Raw genomic sequence first — 14,485 nt, forward strand, 5'->3', positions numbered from 1 at the left:
ACAGATGTATTTGCTTTCTGAGTGATAACTTTCATTCTCTCTAGTTTTCAACTCTGGATTTTTCTGTAATAATCAATATCACACATATTACTTTAAAGTACACATTTTGCTATTTGAGTTTTCAGGAATATTTTCTAAGTAAAACCCCATTTCTAAGTCCCAACAGTTGCACACTGTAGAAAAACCAGGCAGAGCCATAAAACAAGGTGTGCATTGTGGGTTGTGCTGATGCATTAACGATGACCATAGCTCATCTGGCTGCTAGGTTAACAGGTCACTGGCATGGAGCCACTAACTTTCAGAGAACAGCCTCTCTCATGGTATTTTGATATTTCCCCTTCTAGATTTATCCCAACAGGGAAGTGCTGGAGCATATGAAAGCTGGGAGTGGAGCTGGGAAGCTAATCAAACGATTTCAAACCTCAAATGTTTAGGTTAGATGCTTATGTGGTCTTAACCAGCTCAACCATCCCTAAATATTACAGCATCAGGAATGATGATTTAAAATTACAGGAATGATATAACAGTGCCAGCCCCTGTTGAGCGCATTCCACATTTCTTGCAATCATTTCTGCACCAATGAGCACAATACGTGAACATTTTGGGCATAGTTCTAGTAATAACATTTCACCTTTTCCTAGTTCTTTTTAAGTTTATCATTGTAGACTACCTGGACATGCTGTCCATTTGCTGTCCTTGTTCCTGACCTGCTGGAGGAACAAGCTAAACAGGGTCTGCTTAATAGTCAGATACCAAAGTTGGCAAAAAAACCAGCCCCGTAGTCCAGCAGAGAACATGTCACTATCCCATGTACCAGTATGGTTCAAGCCTCATTCCAGACAAAACCAAACTAATAGTTTTGTGCAAGATCCTGGTTTTGGATGTACAAGACCCATCAGTATAAAAAGACAGTATTCATTCCTGTACGGGAAGGGGAAATCTTGCAGTGTTTTAAAGGGCCTTTATCATTGTAAAGCACATTTACTGTAGAGCTTTTACTGCTAAAACCACATACTTCAGTTTCGGGGTTTTTTTAATCATGATGCTGAACAAAACAACAGTACCAAAAAAACCCCAGGGTCTGTTAACTCAAATGGAGCAAACTTATTTTTTCTTTTTCACTGAAGCTAACGAGACTGTTGGTTCATTAATATCAGTGGCACCCAACTGTCACCCCTGTCAGAGTGAACCCACTGCCAGTGAGACCACAGAAGATCACTGGGGTCAGTCCTTCCCGCCTGCTCAGGCTGTCGGGACAGGTCAGCAACACAATTTTTCTGTCATATCACTTACAGGTCACAGTGGTGGCATCTTCGTTCACCAGTTCATTGTCCTTTTTTAAACTGGGCACAGGTGCACAGCTGTTGGCAGCAGGGCGCTGCAGGGGCAGCCTCTGTGAGGAGAGGCTGGGGCTGCCCTGTGCCGGTTCCAGCCGGCTCCAGCTGGTTCCAGTGGACCCACCGCAGGCCACAGCTGAGCCCCTCAGCCAAGATGGTGGCCTCTGGAAAACACACTTAAAGAAAGGGCAAAACACTGCCTGGGAGTGATGAATAAGGGAAAAAAGTGTGAGAAACAGCCCTTCAGACACCAAGGGCAGAGGAGGAGGAGGGAGAGGAGGTGCTCCTGGCACCCGAGCAGAGACTCCCCTGCAGCCGGGGCGGGGGAGTCAGAGCTCACCCCTTCATTTACTGCTCTCTCCCTACAGTTCTTTGAAATGGTTAGTGGATATTTTACACACCACACCTTGTATGTGCACATCTAATTGCGCAATTAGAAACTAAGAAAGCGGGAAAAGATCTGAAAAATCCTTGAGCGTTAGCTGTGGGTGAAACCTCTGGGCTAGGGCTCCCCGTGGAAGGACACCAGCTGCAGAGCACAGCTACATGGCTGCCACTGCCAGTGTGCCTGCATGGCCCAGCCGTACGCCCTGGGGCCCAAAAGGGTTTAAAAATATAATTCCTTTCATTGTATTTTACCATGGACATTTTAAATTGCATTAAGAGGCATATACAAATGTTTTGAATCATTACGCTATCAGACTTTCGATTTGCCAGGCCACTGAGGGGAAACCTGAAAGCATTCAATAATGCCTCAATATTTAAGTGCATAATGGTAATGTAGAAGAAACAAATGTTTGTTTTACCAATACAATATAAAGTGTGAGCATGAATTGTGCAAATCAAGTCATAAATCACAGAGCTCAAGCTAGTCTCATCAGCCCAGCAGCATGCTATATAAGATTCATTAATTATTCGGTCTAATCTCCAATACACTGCAAAAATAATGTAAAATCATTCACTGTTCAGTGTTGAAAAGTCTGAAATGGGGAGTGATAACAAAGTGTGTTTTTTCACAGCAAGACTGCCAAATGCTACAGAAATGAACATCCTGCGCAGGCCTGTGGCTGTTTGGGGGGCTATAACTCAGAACACAACCTGGAGATGGGGTTTAAGCTTGTTTTACCTTCTTCAGTCTCAGCAGCTTGAACATTTACTACTCCTTTTAGTTATTTTACAGTTAAGCCTGTAGGATAAGTTTGGAAGACAATGATTTTAGAAAAGGTAACTCTGAAGAAACATTTGAATGAAGGCAGAAGAAAATGCTGCAACTGTGAATAATGAACACACACTACATTACAAGCTTTCAGCCTAGGAGCATGTATTATTTAATTATTTAGCCAACATTGGGAAAAACAGAAAAAGAGACTGTATTCAGTTAAGATGACACTTTCTGTCAGAGGCAATGACAGACGTCAAATAAATGCTTAGTGGGAATGAGACTGACATCCACCAGACACACATGGCTCCCATACAGTTGAAGGGCTATTGACTTGTAAACATTTCACAGTTTTAAAAAATCCTCCTCCTACAAACCGCTCTGTTTCCATTAAAATTAAAGAACACTTTGACCAGACAGCCTCTCACAGCACTGCAGTTACTCCTAGAAGTTAAAGGACAGCTCCTGAAAGTTAAAGGACAACAGTGATTGGTATAAAGGAGGTGTAAAGGTAAATGAGGGGCAAAGGATTTTTGTCTCTTGATTCTTCATGCACTTAAAAGTGCAAATTTGCTGGAATGGCTTTGTTTGCAAGTGTAGATTGAATGCAGCAACTATTTAACCAAGAAAATTGAGGTGATGAGGTTATTTGCAGAAAGATTTAAATGCTTCCTAGCTCTTTTTTGAAACCTTTTTTTTAAAACTATTATATAGTTATTATATACGAATACAAATGCTAGGTTGCAGAATTTAAACGTTAGTAAATAATAATAATAAATAAATAAACTTTAGTAAATAATAACAAAACCTTCAGGTATTTATCACAGCTATTTGATCTGTGAACCACACGATCCTGCTGTTATTTCCTATTGATTTTATATTCTGCTTCTTGAATACTACTTCTTGAGCCCTCTCCACAAAAAATTAATGATACTAAAAATTCCTATGTCAGTAGGAGTTCAAGTATCTTGGAAAGGAAACATATAGACAGGATAATCAGCTATGAAAATACACTTTAAATATTAGCTCTCTACAGCAACTCTCATGACTCCAAATAATCCAATAATCTCTTCTCTATTTATTTTAATGGAATTTGTTGTGCCTTCCACAATCAGGAGTGAGTAAACACGCTCCATTCTTCCTGCATTGTTTATTCCGCATTAAATATCTTATTCATGCAGCATGTCTTACCTGAAAGGGTACCCTGCTGTACAGCATTAACTTCCTCATTGTAGAAATGTCTAGCTGTCTCTAGAATGGAATATATTTTGTGTTGTGTTGTGTTTCCTTGAGCACATACATACAAAATTTCTTAATTCCTGTTTTTACACACATTTTCTGCCTAAAGTATGTAAAGGTGAAACAGAGTAACTGGTGAGGAAAGAGAAGGTAATTTTTCCCAACTCTGATTCTAAAAAAAGATTTTGCTTACAGCAAATATCTGTAATGCAACCATCCACTTTTATGTGTGTCATTTGATCCAACAGGAAATAATGTGTGAGTATACAAAACAGAATTGTATATCAGCAATATTTCATAGTTTTTAGATGACAACCAAGAATAATGCCTACACATACTGTGCAGGGAATAATGAGGGAGGTCGGTTAATCCCAGCTGAAATTGTAGCAGAAACAACCATTATCATTGTTGTCCAAAACTCTAGCAGGTTTTAAGGAAATTTTTAAATGGATGAGGTTTCGTCTTATTCTGAAAATAAAATGGCTTTAAAAGCTGGAAACAAAGGACTTCAACAAAGATTATGTAAAACTATTTGCATATGTACATCACTGAATTTTCCCAGTGCAGGAATAAGCATAACCTCTTTGGTCCTGCTGAAATACCAGTCCATGACTGGAGAAACTAGGAATGCAAAGACCTGAGAAGAAATAGAAGATATACTTTGAAAAAATTTCCCATGTACTAAGAGGAAAATATTAACCACTGAATATTTTATTAACACACAAAACCCTTTAAGTCCTAACACTTTAATGTGCATGTTCATGTATCTTCGCTCTAGGGATTCTACTCAATTTACTGTTTCAGGTAAACCAGTGTTTTAGTACCGAATCTTTGTGGATCTGAAGTATCCATTATTAAAGCTAAAATGTGTTCATGATGGATGTCATCTGTCTCTTAGGGAACAATGGGATGAAGGAGACGACAGTAGACATTACTGCGTTTCAGAGGGATGGTTCCTTCATAGAGCAGAAGTGTGAGCAGTGGAATACAGTAAATTCTCTATGTCTTTAAAAGCATGGCTAAGAAAAACCAAAAAACTTCACAGGCCTGACTATGCCTCTGCTAAACCGCAAGAACTTGCCAGTAGAAAGTATACGCCTGAGAAAAAAAACATTTAAATCTTTATGGAAGGTAAGCTACTGTGAGAGTTTCACAATTCTTTTGGGACTCTGCTTTGAAAACAAAACTCATAACGTCGATACTGAAAAGCCCTATTGCTTTTAAAATGCATTTGAAAACACTGTAAGTGAAAGAGCTCTTTCTTTGTTTTGTTTTCATATGTAACAGTGGGATTTTTCAAGTATCTGTTTATGACTTTTACTGTCAACACTGTCTGAGCATGGCTGAAAACAGAAGTAAACACAAAGTAATCAATGCACAATATTCTTTGCTTTATTCCCTTCTTTTATTTCTACCTTTCTATCTCTTTGGGAAAACTCATCATGTCTCACATTCTAGAGGACAAGATAAATAGAGATTTGTCCTATATAGAAAGCTAAGCATCCTCTGAGAATACAGTTTCTTCCTGGCTAGCCCAGCAACTTTTTTATGCTTTCATATCATTAAAAAATCTATTTGAAATTTCTGATTTAATACTAGAAAAGCACAAGCCACTTCAGAATATACAAAGTGAATTATTGCAGCCAAGTTCTCTTACCATGGCCATATTCTCAGTCACTAGTATTACATGAGAGTTATAACAAACTGCAATTTTACTAGACATAGGATATTCTGTTTCAGAGATCCTCTCTACTACAGTCTTCTAGAAGTAAAGCTTACTCTTGTTACAGCGTGATTAACTGAAATAAAAAAAATACCACACAACAGAGCTACGTTTTTGAATAGCACTTAGCAATTAGCGTTATGTGATGTTTGCATGTCAGACTACAGAACTTAAATATACTTTTAACATAATCCTGTTTGTTATGAAACACCATAGGTGTTCTTTTCCACTTAATTTATGCAAGCAAAGCTCCATACTCTGAGTCGGTCTAGCTGGCCGTCACAAATGGAGTCTTATCATCTCACAGTTTCAATTCCCTGCCATACAGAGATTTTTACTTCAGGCTGCCATTTTTCCACAGTCCCAGTAGCCACCAAGTATTTTTCTGAACCTGTTGAAACACAGAAGAGGGAGGTACACAACTGCAAGAAGTGTCTGTACCCTCACACAAATGAAAATTATGTGTGTGCTGTGAGAAAATTTTGATATAGCGATGATTTATCTTCTGTAAGACTTTATTTCCCTTTAGAAGATGAAGGATAAAACTCCCTTGCTTGCAGATGCTCATCTTTTGTGACATTTATTTATCAGAACATACAGTTTGCCTTCCCAGCAGCAGGAGAGGCAGTCGTTTTTCTGAAAACCTCTGCCAAAGGCTTAACGTATGTTGAGCATTGCCAGCTCTTGAGATCTCTGCTGGCATGTGATCCAAGTTTGGTTAGATCTGGAGCCAGCTTTGCAACAGCCTGTTACAAAATCCACCCCCCCCCCCCCCCCCACTACCTGTCATGCTCACTCACATCTGAGAGAGAAACCAAAAAGCCGGGGCCACCAGAAGAAGTCATCAGAGCTCCCCCACCTTCACATCTGAGCATCCCCACACTTCTTCAGTAAATGAGGCACAGAAAGAGACAAGCAGTTATGGGAAGCTTCTCTCCCTCCTTTGCCTCTCCTTTTCTTTTAGGAATTAGATAAGTCTGGAGTTCTTCCTTTAACATTCAGCCTGCCTCCAAAATAGGATCTTCTGGGCAGGTTTATCCCAGCCTAGATTAAGAGGCAGGATCCCATAGGGCTGCTTTCATTCCTCTAAACCCTTGTAGAACATATTCCAAAAATACAAGAAATTAGACTGAGGCGTGGTCTGAGAGCTCACATAACAGGTCAGGGCTGGCTAACTGGAAGGTTGACAGGGAAAATGTAAATTTAGGAGAACTACATTTATTGAAGCAACTAGGAGACAATCCTCACACACACATAGGGCACAGTTTACCAGAGACATGAAAAAAAGACAGAAACAATGAGGAGGGTGACATTCACTGCAAGACTCCCTCTTGTTATGCTCTAATGTACATTCTTGGCTTTATCAGCCCAGAATGTGGTCCCCTCTTGGAGAACTGGGTCCCTTCCAGCAGCCACCAATGCTCTGCAAGATGTCCCAGGCTGACAGAGGGCGCACCTGGAAAATGAGGCTTTTCATTTTCAGGATGTCAGAACAAATACAGCAACCCCAGTAGGCAACAGGGCAATCCCAGCAGTAAAATACAGCTCTGTGCTCAGACACATAAAGTTTGAGAGACGGAAGTCACTGAAAAAACAACAGACTACAGTATAATTTTTCTTTTAAAAAATTTGGGCTAACCTCAGAGCTTCTAGGATCTGATTTATGGTTTTGAGCCTTCAGACTGCTGAAGTATACAATGTTGAGTGATTCATTGTTGTACTATCCACCGCACATCAAGGGAAGCTGTTGCATAAATGCTTGCATAAGTCATTCTAGAGGACAACTGAAGTCCCAAAACATCTGTTGTAGGAGGCATATACGCAACCATAAAATGTTCCAAAAAAAGCTATGAAAGAAGTGTAGAGTTAGAACTCTGCAAATATATATGGCTCTAAATATATGAAATATTTTCAACTATATAAGTATCTTTTCCACTTAAGATTTTTTTTCTTTAAAAAAGTTCTTAGTTTTAGAGACTAAAGAAAATTCATTTTCTTCATGGGAGTATTTAACTTAGTATGAAAATGTGAGACTTAACAAACACAATGATCAATTTGGAATCCTATTAGTAAACATCTTGCTTATTTGCAACATACCTTGTTAATGCCAAGGAATTAAGTGGGACTTAATAGGTGTTAAAAATAGGTGTGAAAAATAAAATTAAGTCACCAAATAAACATTGAGAGAGGCCTTAAACGTGAAATACAGGAAGTATTGTTTTTGTTTCTGCTTCTCATTTGAGAAGGAAGGAGTTGGTTTTATTCTATGCTCAATCTCCACAGACTTCTCCTTTGACACAATGTCCTGATACAGCAGGGTAGGTACCCCAATAAGGGTGCTAAGTTATCTGTTTGAAATTGCTTTACACTCTACCTTGCCCTTTGGCTGTCACTTTTCTATTGGTTACACAGAATCTTCCTACAGAAACAGCTTATGGTATTTTCTTGCTTTTGTTTTACACAAAGACAATCTGCAGTTTCTTTTGGACTGTTGAAGGGAGGCAAGCTAGCATACATACCAGTGTGAGCCCTAAAATAGTCTGAATGCAGGTTTAAAACTACCAATCTGACAGGAGACACAATAGCACTTTAGGATTTCTCTGGTGGCAAAACTAGCTCAAGATCTACGCAGTGTGCTGCACTTCCAGTTTTGCTCGTTCAGCTATCTGCAAAGTAGACTCTAACCAGTAAAAAGCAAGACTAGGGAAAGTCTGTACCTGTGTAGTTTAAAGTACGTGAAACGTTCAGAAAAAAAAACCTTGGATGCAAATTGAGGACCTCAGCTTGAAAATCCAGTTCTTAACGCATTATATAATGATCTCTAGTCCTCAAATTCATTGATCAGTCAAGGACAATGCATCAGGTATGTCAGATATGTCATTTTGTAAAAGCAGTTCAGGCAGACGGCAGATACAACAGAAACTTATTAAAGCAATATCCACATAGAATGAAATGGTACAAGACAAACAAGGCCATCTGACAAAGGAATAAACAAGATGATAAACAAATAAACAATATTTTACATTATTTGATTTAGGGTAAGCTACACTATTAGAAACAGAAAAGGTAGCTGTCTAATATTAGTAGAGGGGAAAACAACAGAAAAAGTGAATCTGCTAGAGGAGAAGTAGAAGATGAGTGGAACAACCTAGCCAGGAGCTCTACATCTGAGAGCTTCACAATAAATTAACTGAATTTACCTTCATGACACCTTTATAAAGTAACATTCTCATTTCACAGATGAATGACCAAATCACAGAGGAAACACGTGGCTGAGCCAACTACCAAACTCATATCTCACAGTCCTTCCAAGCTAAATTGGAAAATAGGTTTTGAATATATTTCAAAAAGTAAATAATAAGAAAGTGGGGGGAAAGGAGGAAAGAGATACAATACAGGGTGTCACTGACCAGAGATGTGATTTTCACTGACCTTCCATTATATTCCAAGCTTAACTCATGGACATTTTGAATAGTAGCTGCAGTATCCTTATCTACTCTGAAGAGGGTTTTTAGCGCATATTTATAGTAAGTATCTAGAAGTAGTCCCTTTCGTTGAGAAAGCAGTCTATGCAGATGATTCATTTGTGTTAAAGTCAGACCTAACTTCTCTCTGTTCTCTTCACAACTACTCCAAAACCCAGAAGGGGACTTGTACAATAGACCAGTTACATAACAGCTCCTTTAAACTTTTGAGCAGTAGGAGTATGTCTATATGAGCAAGTAGTGCAGCGTAACAGAAGCAGATCTGTAAGGTGAAATAGCTGGTGATAAGTACCCGACATCTACTCTATGCATAATTCAGGGATTTTACATCAGACTAGCTCTAAACAACTAAATAATTATTAATAGCTGGAAGACATTAAATTCACTCCTGAAACGTACCTTCTAGTTTAGCTTCATTCAAAAGCAATCCAGCTGGTTGCTTTGAGATCACTCCACAGTGCAAACCGTAACATCGTAAAGGGGCCAGTCTTGCTGTTTGCCTCAAAAGCACGCTTATCCTACAAAAGCCCTAATGTAGATCCCCTTTCTGACTCACAAATTCATCACCGTGTCATACAGAAAACATTGAGTTCCTGATCTTCTTGTACAATTTGATGACTGGCTGAGCAACACAAGCATGCGGCTGAGAGCTGGGAACTTGGGAGTTCTGATCGCTGAGGTATCATTGATCCTCACCGTCCGTGGGACAGATTCAGATCAGGAGGGCATGCTTACCTACAGCATACATGATTATGCAGATTGGCTTGAACACACCATAAGACTTGGGCTTGCTTGGCATGCAAATTATCCCTTAGGGAAAGAAGAGACTTGCCTACAGGAGAAAAAAAAAAAAAAAAGCCACTTGCCTGGGATCAGGATACTGTGGGAACAAAAAAATCCCCATCGCAGAACAGACACCTCTGTGGCCTTCCTCAGCTATGAAACGTATTCAGTCTATTCCAACCACAGCTACAAATCATTATTATCTGGGTCAAGGGGCTGCTGCAAAGACTGCTTTGGTCCGCACTTTGAAGGTAAAATTGGCTAAGTATTCATTAAAGCTTCCAGGAATGCAGTGAGTTACCTTAGCAATTTCCTTTTCACTGTGATGCGGACAATATCCCATGTAATGCCTCTAAGGAGAAATCACAGCTGTCATTTCAAAGTTAACATCTTAGACTATTAAATCTCTAATTTGGTTTATTATTTTAAAGACTTACCTTCTAGTCATTTAGACAGGCCTTGCAGAGCACTGGGAGCCATTCCAAATTAGAAATGAAATTAAAATCTAAGCCTGTAAAAGAAATCTCAGTGCATTTCCTGATCAGCAGACATAGTCTGTTCCAGTTCTGCTCCCATAGTCCAAAAGATCCAGGAAGGGAAAGGATCTGAGTATACTCCGCGATACTTACTGTATCTCTGTATTCCAAAAACGGCTGACTTCCAATAAGTTGTAGATTCAACAGTAAATGCTCTTGACCAAAAATAGTTCAGTGTTCAATTACTAAGTGCGTTTTCCTATATTGAGGATTCAGTTTTGCTGAATGCCCTGAACAAGAAGATTAATAGAAAAGTGACACGGTTTCCTGCTGATTGATACAAACTTATTCAGGATAGTCAAAAACTGACTGCAAGGAGTTGCAGAGGCTCTCATTGTACTGAGTGGCCCGGAGATAAAAAGGCAGGTGGAATTCAGTGTTGATAAGTGCGAAGTATTGCACACGAGAAAAGTATTTCTAAATAGATAAAGATGATGGGTTCTAAATTAGTACTATGACTCAGGAATAGAAATTTTGGAGTAAACTGAAAACTGCATCTCCCCGCTCAGCGGTGGTCAAGAACATTTAAGAAACTATTAGAAAAGGAAACAGAAAACCTCTTTATGCCACTAAGAAAACAAGTGTACCCACTTCTTGAATACCAGTCACAATTGCTCTAAGGAAGCACATAATGGATAATAGAAATAGAGAGAAAGTTTGCTGAAGAATGATGTGAATAGGACAGCTTTCACCCAAAATGAGATGAGGACTTCAGCTTTGAAAAAAGATGACTAAGGATTATATGAAATATTTCTGTTAAAATTCTGCTGCCCCAGAAAATGCTTCCAGCCCCTGACAGATGGACAATGCTGAATCCTTAAAATTCTTCAAAGCTCATCAAGCATGACTGGATAGCATGATCACGAGACACAATTATCATAGGAAAACCATTTCACTAAACTAAGATTAAGGGATGTTCCAACATAGTATGAGCCCATATAAAATATGACGGGGTGAATAGACTTGCAAGTTCTTCTCACCAGTGCGTATTAACACAAGCATATAAACTGGCTCAGTCAGATAAAGAGATCCTTCCAAACTCTGTTTCCCATAACTCAGTCGTCTTGATTGGCATCTCCTGTTATACCATCAGCTTCAAGGAGAGCTAGCTTTTTGTTCTAACACCCACCATTTTCCTTATCCTTACCAAGGTCTTGAAATTCTACTTGTTGAGGTTCCATATTTTAGCAAAGCAACGAGCACAATCACAAAGCTTAGTTTGGATTCAAATGTTAAATAATGAACAGTTTTAAAGGATGTTAAAGGAAGTTCTTTCAAAGGACAGATGGACATTAAATTTGCTAAAAATAAGAGGACTGAAATCCTAATGTTAGAATAAAAGTAACAAATTTTTGTATGAATTCAGGAGATGTTTACATTGTTGGTGTATATTTTATACATGCAGACATTCACTATAATTATCTTCACATATTGCTTGCACTACTTAGACTATCATGACCTTAATTTCTTCCTAACAAAGAATATTTGTATTTAAGTTTTCAAACTATTCAGAATGAAGAAACAGGCCTTTGTCACAAGGTACAGAGTCACAGGCACAAGAGGAAACTGGATGTTACTGAATGTTCTCAGAGTAACACATCTTGTTTCTGAGGCTCTACATGAGTAGAAAAAATGAATTTCAGTCATGCTGCTGAAAGAACCGGGGCAACATGTTGAGCAACTGAGCTTTACCCACAGACAGCAGCCATTTCAGAGGCAGACCTCATAAAGAATATGTTAATACAATACTATTTTTGTGTTAAATTGAAGAACATTACATTTGAAGACCAAAAGCATAGCTCCAGAGTTTATGGTGGAACATGAACTACTTCGAATAGTTCTTGGCCAAAGACTAATTGACCATTCCTAGATATAATGCAGAAGAAGGCAAGGCATGTCATTGTCTGGTAGCCTTCAGGTGTAAATAGAAAAGAAAATCTCACTGAAGAATGTTCAAAAGGATAAGATTTGTTTCAGGACAGGATTGACCTTTTGCCATGGGAAGTGTGCAAAGAGAAAGCACTACAGTGAAAGTTTGTTTCTAGCCTGTTGCATCGGGGAGCGTTAGACGCATTGATCAGGGCTAGTCATGACAGCTCCTCAGGGAGGAGCAGGGTGTGATAGGAGGAGCTGCACCTCAGCCACCTGTTTCTCATAGAGGAGGAGGTTCTGTCAGGCAGCATGTAGCTTTCTATCCAAAATCGCACTGAAGACTGGAAAATTAGAATTTGAAGCTCAAACCCAAGTTCATTTCTGGTTTTGAGGTTGTAATTGTCTTACTGTTAGATACCGTATCAAGGGGTGAATGAAGAACTCTGACATCCTGGGCACTCTGCTGGCATGCTGAATTATATTTGCACTTTGCAAATATGAAATAGTACTAATGCTCCCAGAATGCCTCAAACATTGGACAACAAATGATTACGTTATGTTTATTTTTATTGCATTTGTTTTTCCTTCTGTACAAAATCTATTCATTCAGTTCCATACCCAAGTAATTATTTTCAAGGATTCTCTTATCTTGTATTGATAAGATAATCTACAAAAACCTTGTGACTAGAACTGAGTTAACAGATAAAAGATAAGTACTCTGATGACAGGCATGGAGCAGAATGTAACTTAATGTGCTTTCCAGAATTGGGACCTGGTGACAAAATGCAATTTAAATAAGGTTTTTGTTTGATTTTCTGATTCTAAGATATAGCAAAAGTATTAAAGCTCACCACGGTTGGGTCAAAATGTGGTAGTAAAAAGGTTATTAGAAAACGTATTATTTCTAGTATTCACAGGACATAGTAATTTAAACATAAAAAAATTTGGTGCCTGTGTGGTTTTTTTTTAAAGAGACAGATTATTACATATGGAACATGCAGGCACCATGTAATATTTCTGTTTCTTTATAACATATAAACTGTTTGATAGCTTTTTCCATAAAAGTAGTTCACTTTTTTAATGGCTGTGTTAAAAATCTTTTTTTTGAAAAAACAGTATTGTAGTGAGGATTGCCTGCACAGTTTGCAATAGAACAGAATCAGAAGCCCCAGGTTCAGTGGTCCAAAACATGACAGAACTGTGATTCAACGTGATGTTAAAGTCATAAAGAAATTAAATCTAATTCTGAGAATTTAACCATAAAATATTAACAAATTCAGGGTTAAAGTTGTCATGACAGGTCCAGTAACTCCACATTTAAAAAAAAAATTATTTAATTGGCTTTAGTTCGAAAATAATCCAGCAGAACAGAATCTTAACAGGTTGCGTATGATTTTTACAATAATTCATATAACATTGCCTTCCCTGGTTTATTTGAGACAGGCTTTTCCTACAGCTAATTGTCTTAGGCAATTGGACCATCTGAATAATATACTGAGTGCATGCGAAGCGAGTACAGAGCTGGGCATGGCCTATATCCTGAAGTATGCTGACATTTTACGCGTGGCAAAACAAGGCACTGTGCTGCACCCACTTCTGGCCTGTGGGAAAGTGAGACCATTAAAAACACATGACGGGCATTCAGTAACCCACCCTGGGAATCTGTGCTGATATCCCAGTTACAAAGAGGGCTCCAGAGCATGTGTGAATGGAATGTGTCTTGAACACAGCTGGACAGGTTTAAATTTGCAAGTGAGAACTAGCAAGGTAGTAGGGAAACTATCTGTTAAAACTCATTTCTGGAAGGCATACGGCCTACCCATACCTGGAAGGTCTTACTCAATTCAGTAACTGGCAGTTCAGGTATATGCTGATCCTAACAAACTTCATCTTTTGCATAAAGACAAAAATGCTACAAGGGGTAGTGTTGTCTCCTGGAAGGCTCCTTTTTGCACTCAGGACATTTAAGATCATATAGGTAGCACAGCTGCTTTTAGGCAATAGTTCAGTTACCCAGCAGGCAGGGGGAGAGAATAGCCACAGCAAAAGCAAGGAAAGTCATGAGACGAGATAAAGACAGTTTAATAAGTGAAAGAAAAAGAAAGGGAAAAAATGGTGCAAAGGCAATCACTCACCACCTCCCACAAGCAGACCAATGTTCAGCCAGTCTCAAAGCAATGGCTACCTCCCCCAAAGCCTCCTCCCCTGAGTTTTTATTGCTGAGCACGATGTTACATGGCATGGAATAGCCCTTCAGTCAGTTCGGGTCAGCTGTCCCCGCTGCGTCCTCTCCCAACTTCTTTCCCACCCCCAGCCTACTCCCTAGAGGAGCAGAGTGGGAAAAAGAAATA

General features: G+C 39.0%; 1 protein-coding gene across 2 annotated transcripts in view; it reads right to left on the minus strand.

The window, feature by feature from the left end:
• The window catches only part of PIEZO2 (piezo type mechanosensitive ion channel component 2), a 483,849-nt gene extending 473,268 nt beyond the window's left edge, over positions 1-10,581 (minus strand). For both annotated transcript variants that reach the window (XM_087756833.1, XM_087756825.1), the window contains exon 1: positions 10,164-10,581. The gene's annotated coding sequence lies outside the window, so the exon portion shown is untranslated. The remainder of the gene's footprint in view (positions 1-10,163) is intronic.
• Between the last annotated feature and the right edge of the window lie 3,904 nt (positions 10,582-14,485).

The sequence above is a fragment of the Nipponia nippon genome, unplaced genomic scaffold, assembly GCF_047370975.1.
Source record: "Nipponia nippon isolate SJK-2023a ecotype South Korea unplaced genomic scaffold, ASM4737097v1 scaffold_1, whole genome shotgun sequence".
Lineage (NCBI taxonomy): Eukaryota > Metazoa > Chordata > Aves > Pelecaniformes > Threskiornithidae > Nipponia > Nipponia nippon.